We start from the raw sequence: 7,163 nt of genomic DNA on the forward strand, positions 1-7,163 counted from the left end.
TTCCTTCCTGCAAGGAAGAAGAACAGGAGACTAGATGATAATTAGTGAAGCATCTTTCTGGTCTCAGTGCAAGTCTAGAGACTAGGAGCTCAAGGAGAATCAGCAAAAACATTGTCTTGGATTTACATCACTGATAGGAGATAGGCACTGCCAGACTGGATCAGACCTGCAGTCCATCTAGCCTAATATCCAGAGGCCAGTTCCAGAAGCTTCAGAAGAAAGTTGAAGGAACCCTGCAATAGGCAGCTCTGAGATAACCTGCTCCTTGGGAAAGTTTCCCTCTGATGCCCCTAGCTAGACATATTTTGTGGTGTAAATCAGGAAGGTTTAGAGCCCTTCCAAGACTTTTTTCAAACAATCCTCAATACTGGAATTGGATTTTCTGGTAACACACATAAACTTCCAGTTCCTTTTTCAATCCGGCTAATTGATGTCTAGTGGCTGGGAGTTCCACAGCTTGCTTGAACACTGCATGATTTTACAATATTGACCTTACCACAGACACCTTTCTGGCCCTCCACTTCTGAGTGGGGCCTACTGTATCATGATATATGGGTAAACACATGGGAAATTCATGGGGGAAATGGTTACTGTAAATATCTCTTCTGCATTAAAGCTATTTATAAATGTGTTTTGTTGCCTCATTATATATTTTTTTTCCATGCTTGAGAGTCCAAATTAAGCCACTTCCTCTTTGCAGCACATGGGGCAAATTCTTAAAGCTAGGATTTTAATTCAATAACATTGACTTAAACTATCGCACTCCAGATTTACATGTGTGAACTGGGCTCTGTTAACTTTCCCTTAACAAGTGCTTGTGGTGATATACTCAGACCCCCAAGAATCCCTCCAAGAGAAGCTGAAGTGCCTTTGCCTGAATCCAAAGAGTTCAATCATCCTACAGGCCTCTCATCATGATCTCAGGAACTGCATCCTCTCCCCATGCAACGGTCTGTAGATATCTGGCAAGTTACAAGCTAACGCAGACAGTTACTTCAGTTGGGCGAGGGAGGAGTAGGTGGCAAAGATGGGTGAATAGTGCAAAAACTATGTTACTATGTTTGCTCTAATATCCAGCTGAGTGTGCAAGTTACTTCAGCCATGCTCATGTAAAATGTAAGGGGCATAAATTACTTACATCCACGATTACACTCCCCTTTTTTGCCCCTCAGCTCTACTCTTTGCTGAAACACGGACCAGTGGTTCTGGTCTCTCAGGACTTTTTGGAAAGTCTTATGTTCTTGCACATGTATTGCAGAGTGATTGAATGGACAACCCTGAATGTAAGTGTTATAAGCAACTTCTGGTCAGTTACCAGGAGACAGTATCATACAACTGTTCAGCACAAAGAGTTAATAGCACAAACCCATTGCAAACATAATGCGAAGTACTTCTATAATACTTTCTAAAGCCAAAGCCATTAAGCAGTAAAGTTACTGCTGCTCCTTCCTGTAGAGATTAGAACAACTCTGCTGCTTGCTTTAGATATACAGGCATGTCATGAATATTTGGTTTGTAATATTTGTATTACAATGAAAAATTTTGACATAACATTTACACATCCGTACCTTAGCGCACACACATCAACCCATTCTTTCTCTTCTGATCTTCTTTCAGAGGTGATTTCTCAGGTTGGAGTGGGACTTAAAATGTAGCATCTCTCATTTGGATTTCTCCTGGCTGGGATGATTTAGTTGGGGATTGGTCCTGCTTTGAGCAGGGGGTTGGACTAGATGACCTCCTGAGGTCCCTTCCAACCCTGATATTCTATAATTCTCTGTCCCTGGGTTAATAGCTGACTGTTTCTCCTTGGGTTCTGTTCTGTCAGTCTGTAGTGGTAACAGGCATTGGGATCAGTATAGAAAATATTCATTCCCTGAGCTATCACTCTCTAGTACATAGTAACCCCAGCAGCTGTTATTGAGGCACGATGAGGGTTTGCAGGAAGTGGATTTGAAAGTCAAATGCATGAGTATTCATGGAAATGAAACTTCATTTCACATGTGAAAGTAGTCTATTGCTCTCTCTCTCTCTCTCTCTGGCTGTCTCTATCCTGTACTCATAAAATCTGTAGTACCCAGGAATGGCATACTGTCAGACATGGAGCTGAGCTGCCATAATGTATGGACGTGTTAAACCCAGTTCTGGGGATGTTTGCTGTATAGCTATATAGGGTTAACTATTGGGATGTTTATGTTATGGCTCTATTGGCTGAAACCAGTATGGCACTTCTTATTTAACAGCAGGCTGCTGGAAAACAAGCAGGAAGGGAAGCAACAGCTCAAGAAGAGCCATCGCTCAGTAACCACCCCAGGGAGGGTGAGAGACCACACTGGAGATACAAGCTGGGAAGAGCTTGTTTCTGGGCTCCAGACACGTTACACAGCTTGTTTTGCCAGTGCTGGGAGTCTCTCCAGATGCTGGGCAGCTGTTGCTGAGAAGCTCTTCAGACGGACAGGCACAGACACCGCTGGGGAAATTTGAAGGCCCTCGGCCTGCCTGGGTCCCCATCAGAGTGCGAGGACTTGGGGTCAGAGAACTTCTTATTCTCCCATGTTACGCTTTCTTCCTGCTGTTCAGATTAAACAGTATTTTGGTTCTAGAAACCTGACTGGTCACTTGTCTCACCACTCGTCACTGACTCCCAAAGGGAAGAACCTCAGGTGCTGAACCCACTCGGACCTACTCAGCAAGCACAGTTGACCTCTGGTGTGCTGTAGCCCAGTGCCCAGTCTGAGGGTGGAAGATCCCGAATTTCCACCTTGTGAATGTGAAGGCTACAAAGGGTCCTGTCTGAGGATGGCAGGTTAGGGGGATTCCACCCCACGAGTGGGTAGGCTATGATGCTTGACATCTGGCACTCGGAGACCAGAGAGGGGGCAGAGATGCCAGTAACCCTGTAACTCTGAGGGGTATCTACAGGATAAAAAACCTGGAGCCCTCAGCCAATCAGGAAACAGAAATATGCCTTATCAGCCCTGTTACCACAGAGCAACACAGCTCTGGATTCCTGCCTTTACAATCGAGCCAGATTATAAAACCTTTTAAAATGCATTTACTGATTAAATTTCCAGGAGCAAATAAACCTGAGGCGATTTGGGAACTAGTCACTGACATTCTGTGGGGTCTCCTCTTGCTCAGCCCCTGGCAGGATCGGCCCTAGAGCAAACGGCAGATCTAGAAATAGGACCTGGGTTTTTAATACTCCAAGCTCACTTTGAATCTCAGATTTATGTGTAGCATGAATAGCCCACCGAGGATCCTGGCTACATGTAGGGGAGGGGTTCCCAAGCTACCTAGCGCTGCCTGCCCTCCACTGCCTGCCCGTCACTGAGTCACCCCGACAGCCCAGCTGTGTCCTCTGCCACCGCACAGAACATCTGCAAATAGAAACAGCTTCCAGCCTTTCCCCTAAACTCCACATTTCAAAGATGGTGAAAACTGCCAACGTACCCAGTTCCTGCTAGAAGGGGAGCTGCTGATACCAGAGGTCTTCACCCTAAAGGACAAGGAGTCATCGGAGAGGTTACATGGGCAGCAGGCAGTATCTGTTCAGATAGGGAGGCAACTCTCCTTATGAAGCATGCCGGCACAATCCCTTGGGGCCACCTGGCCATTAGGGAACCTCAGCTGCTTGGCTTACTGTGCACCAGCTTTAACCCCTGTCACGGCCAAGGGCAAGCTGCAGGAGGCGAAATCACAGGGGACGTGTGGTGATGCTGCCCAACAGGACGGCAGCACAAGCCCGGCTGCAGGCTCTGCTCCTGGAATCCGGGCTTGTCATCACTGTTTATATGGTTCTGATTAGTCACAGGGCTACCTCGGGGGTGGCCAAGTGGTAACGATGTTGTCACAGCTTGATCTTGCTGAAATAATAATAATAATAATAATAATTAATAAATATTAATTAATAAATATAGATTCAGATTTCTCCCCAGCAGCCCCCTCTCCTGCTTTGCAAACCCAAGGTGCAGCCAGGGAAGGAAGATTTCACAAGGCTCCCTACAGGGCAAATTCCCTCCGACTGTTCTCATAAGAGGGGTTCCTTCCCTTTTCCCTGAGGAAGAAACAGTGACCCCCAGAATACAGGGATCCCCAAAGTTAGGTACAGATCTCAGTGATCCACTGGTCGCTACCCTCCCCCAATCTCTGCACCTCCACAACTGCTCTAGCTCAACCCTCTCCAGCTCCTGGCTAGCACAGAATCATCTCAGATGTCTACCAGGACCTGTCTCAGTAGTCTCTGCCTGCAGGAGCTGTTGAAGTGTCATTGTACAGGGTGGCAGATGCTGCACAGAGATGGGAAGGCTGGTTAGAGTAGCTGATAGGCACAATACCCCAGCCGCAGACTGGTTGGGAAGTTTAGACCTTTCCTTACCCAGAGTGCAGCCATACACTCCGTCAGTGCAACCTTCATTTATGTTATAAGGGAGAGGCAGATGAAAAACCTCCAATTGCTCGTGGGGACCCAGGCAGCTGCAGCTGGGCAGCATCATGGCAGCTGAGCTTTCAGAGAAAAAATGATCTGTTTTGTATGAAAAAAACTTACCCCCCAAAAATGGATGAAAAGGAAACATGTTAGTTTGGGCCAAAATTTTTCATGGGCGGGGGGACTCTCGGTTTTCCAGCCCAGCTCTAGCTCAACCCATGAGCCTCTGTCCCTCGTGCTACAGGACCACACCCCTAGGTGGCAGAACTCACACCCCCCCATCAGCATCCCACACTCAGCACCCCCTGGAGTCTTCTAGGGTGGCTACGCCAGCAGAGGGAGCCCCTTGAAAAGGCTTGTCTGCAGTAGTCCCTCCATCAGTGGAACAATTTAGGATCAGAAGAACAGCCTTATTTGTTCAGACCATTATTCCATCTAGCCCAGTGTCCTGTCTTCTGACGAGAGCCTGTAAAATTCTTCAGAGGGAACAAACAAAACAGGACGATTATCGAATAATCCATATGCTCTCATTTGCTCCCAGTTTCCACCAGTCAGAGGTTTAGAGACACCCAGAGGATGGTGCTGTATCCCTGACCATCTTGGCTAATAGCTATTGATAGACCTATCCTCCATCAACTTACCTAATTCTTTTTCGATCAGTTATACATTTAGCCTTCACAACATCCCTTGGCAATGTGTTCCTCAAGCTGACTGTGTGTTGTGTGAAAAAGTACTTTCTTTTGTTTGTTTTAAACCTGCTGCCTATTAACTTCATTAGTTAATGTGAAGGGGTAAATAACACTTCCTGATTCACTTTCTCCCCACCACTCATGATAAGACCTCTCCCCCCCCGTCATTTCTTTTCCAAACTTAACAGTCCCAGTCTTTTTAATAGAAGGAGTACTTGTGGCACCTTAGAGACTAACAAGCTCTCCTGCTGGTAGTAGCTCACCTTACCTGATCACTCTGGTTACAGTGTGTATGGTAACACCCATTGTTTCATGTTCTCTGTGTATATAAATCTCCCCACTGTATTTTCCACTGAATGCATCCGACGAAGTGAGCTGTAGCTCACGAAAGCTTATGTTCAAATAATTTTGTTAGTCTCTAAGGTGCCACTAGTCCTCCTTTTCTTTTTGCGAATACAGACTAACACGGCTGCTACTCTGAAACCCGTCTTTTTAATCTATCTTCATATGGAAGCTGTCTCATACCCCTAAAAATGTTGATGCCCTTCTCTGTATTTTCCCATTCAAATATATGTTTTTTGAGATAGGGCAACCAAAACTTTAAACAATATTTAAGGTGTGGACATACCATGGATTTATACAGGGGATATATGATATGTTCTGTCTCATTACCAATCCCTTTCCTAATGATTCCCAACATTCTGTCTGCTTTTTTGTCTGCCGCTGCACATTGAGTGGATGTTTTCAGAGAACTATCCCAGTGACTCCAAGATCTCTTTCTTGAGTGGGAACAATTCATTTAGACCCCACCATTGTGTCTGTGTCGGTGGGATGATGTTTCCCAACGTGTGTTTCTCAGCACTGAATTTCACCTGCCATTTTGCTTGTCCAGTCATCACATTTTGTATCATCTGCAAATTTTACCACCTCCCTCCATCCCCCTTTTTCCAGGTCATTTATGACTATGTTGAATAGCGCTGGGCCCAGTACAGATCCCTGGGGACAGCACTAGTTACCTCTCCCCCCTTCTGAAAACTGACCATTTAGTCCTACCCTTTGTTTCCTGTCTTTTAACCAGTTGCTGAAGCAGGAGAGATGCTGTTGTGTGACATTACCCCATAACTTACCCCATATCTGCTCACTTTGCTCAAGAGCCTTTGGTGAGGGACCTTGTCAAAGGCTTTCTGAAAGACCCAGTAGACTATATACCCTGGATCACTCTTGATCACATGTTTGTTCACCTCCTCAAATCATTTTAATAGATGGGTGAGGCATGATTTCCCTTTCAAAATCTATGTTGATTCTACCCCAACAAATCGTGTTCATCAATGTGTCTAATTATTCTGTTCTTTACTAGAGTATCAACAAATTTGCCTGTTACTGAAGTTAGGCTTTCTGGCCTGTAATTGCTAGGAAACCCTCTAGAGCCTTGTTTAAAAATCAGAATCACGTTAGCTATCTGCCAATCATCTTGTACAGAGGCTGATATAAGTGATAGTTTACATACTACACAGTTAGTAGTTCTGCAGTTTGGTATTTGAGTTCATTCAGAACTCTTGGGTGAATCCCATCTGGTCCTGGTGATTTAATATTGTTTAATTTGTCAGTTTGTTTCAAAACCTCCTCTATTGACACCTCAGTGTGCGACAGTTCCTCACATCTGTCACCTAAAAAGAATGGCTCAGGTGTGGAAATCTCCCTCACATCCTCTGCAGTGAAGATCAAGGCAAAGAATTCATTTAGCCTCTCTGTTCCAGCCTCATCTTCCTTGAGTGCACCTTTAGCAGCTCAATCATCCAGGGGTCCCACTTATGGTTTTGCAGACTTACTGCTTCTGATGTACTTTGAAAAAAATGTTGTTAATTTTTTGTAACTTGGCATGAAGAGTACACTTATCAAGTTTGCAAATGATACCAAGCTGGGAGGGGTTGCAAGTGCTTTGGAGGATAGGATGAACATTCAAAATGATCTGGACAAACTGGAGAAATGGTCTGAAATAAATAGGATGAAATTCAATAAGGACAAATGCAAAATAGGAAATCCAC

This window comes from Eretmochelys imbricata, chromosome 1, assembly GCF_965152235.1.
Source record: "Eretmochelys imbricata isolate rEreImb1 chromosome 1, rEreImb1.hap1, whole genome shotgun sequence".
Lineage (NCBI taxonomy): Eukaryota > Metazoa > Chordata > Testudines > Cheloniidae > Eretmochelys > Eretmochelys imbricata.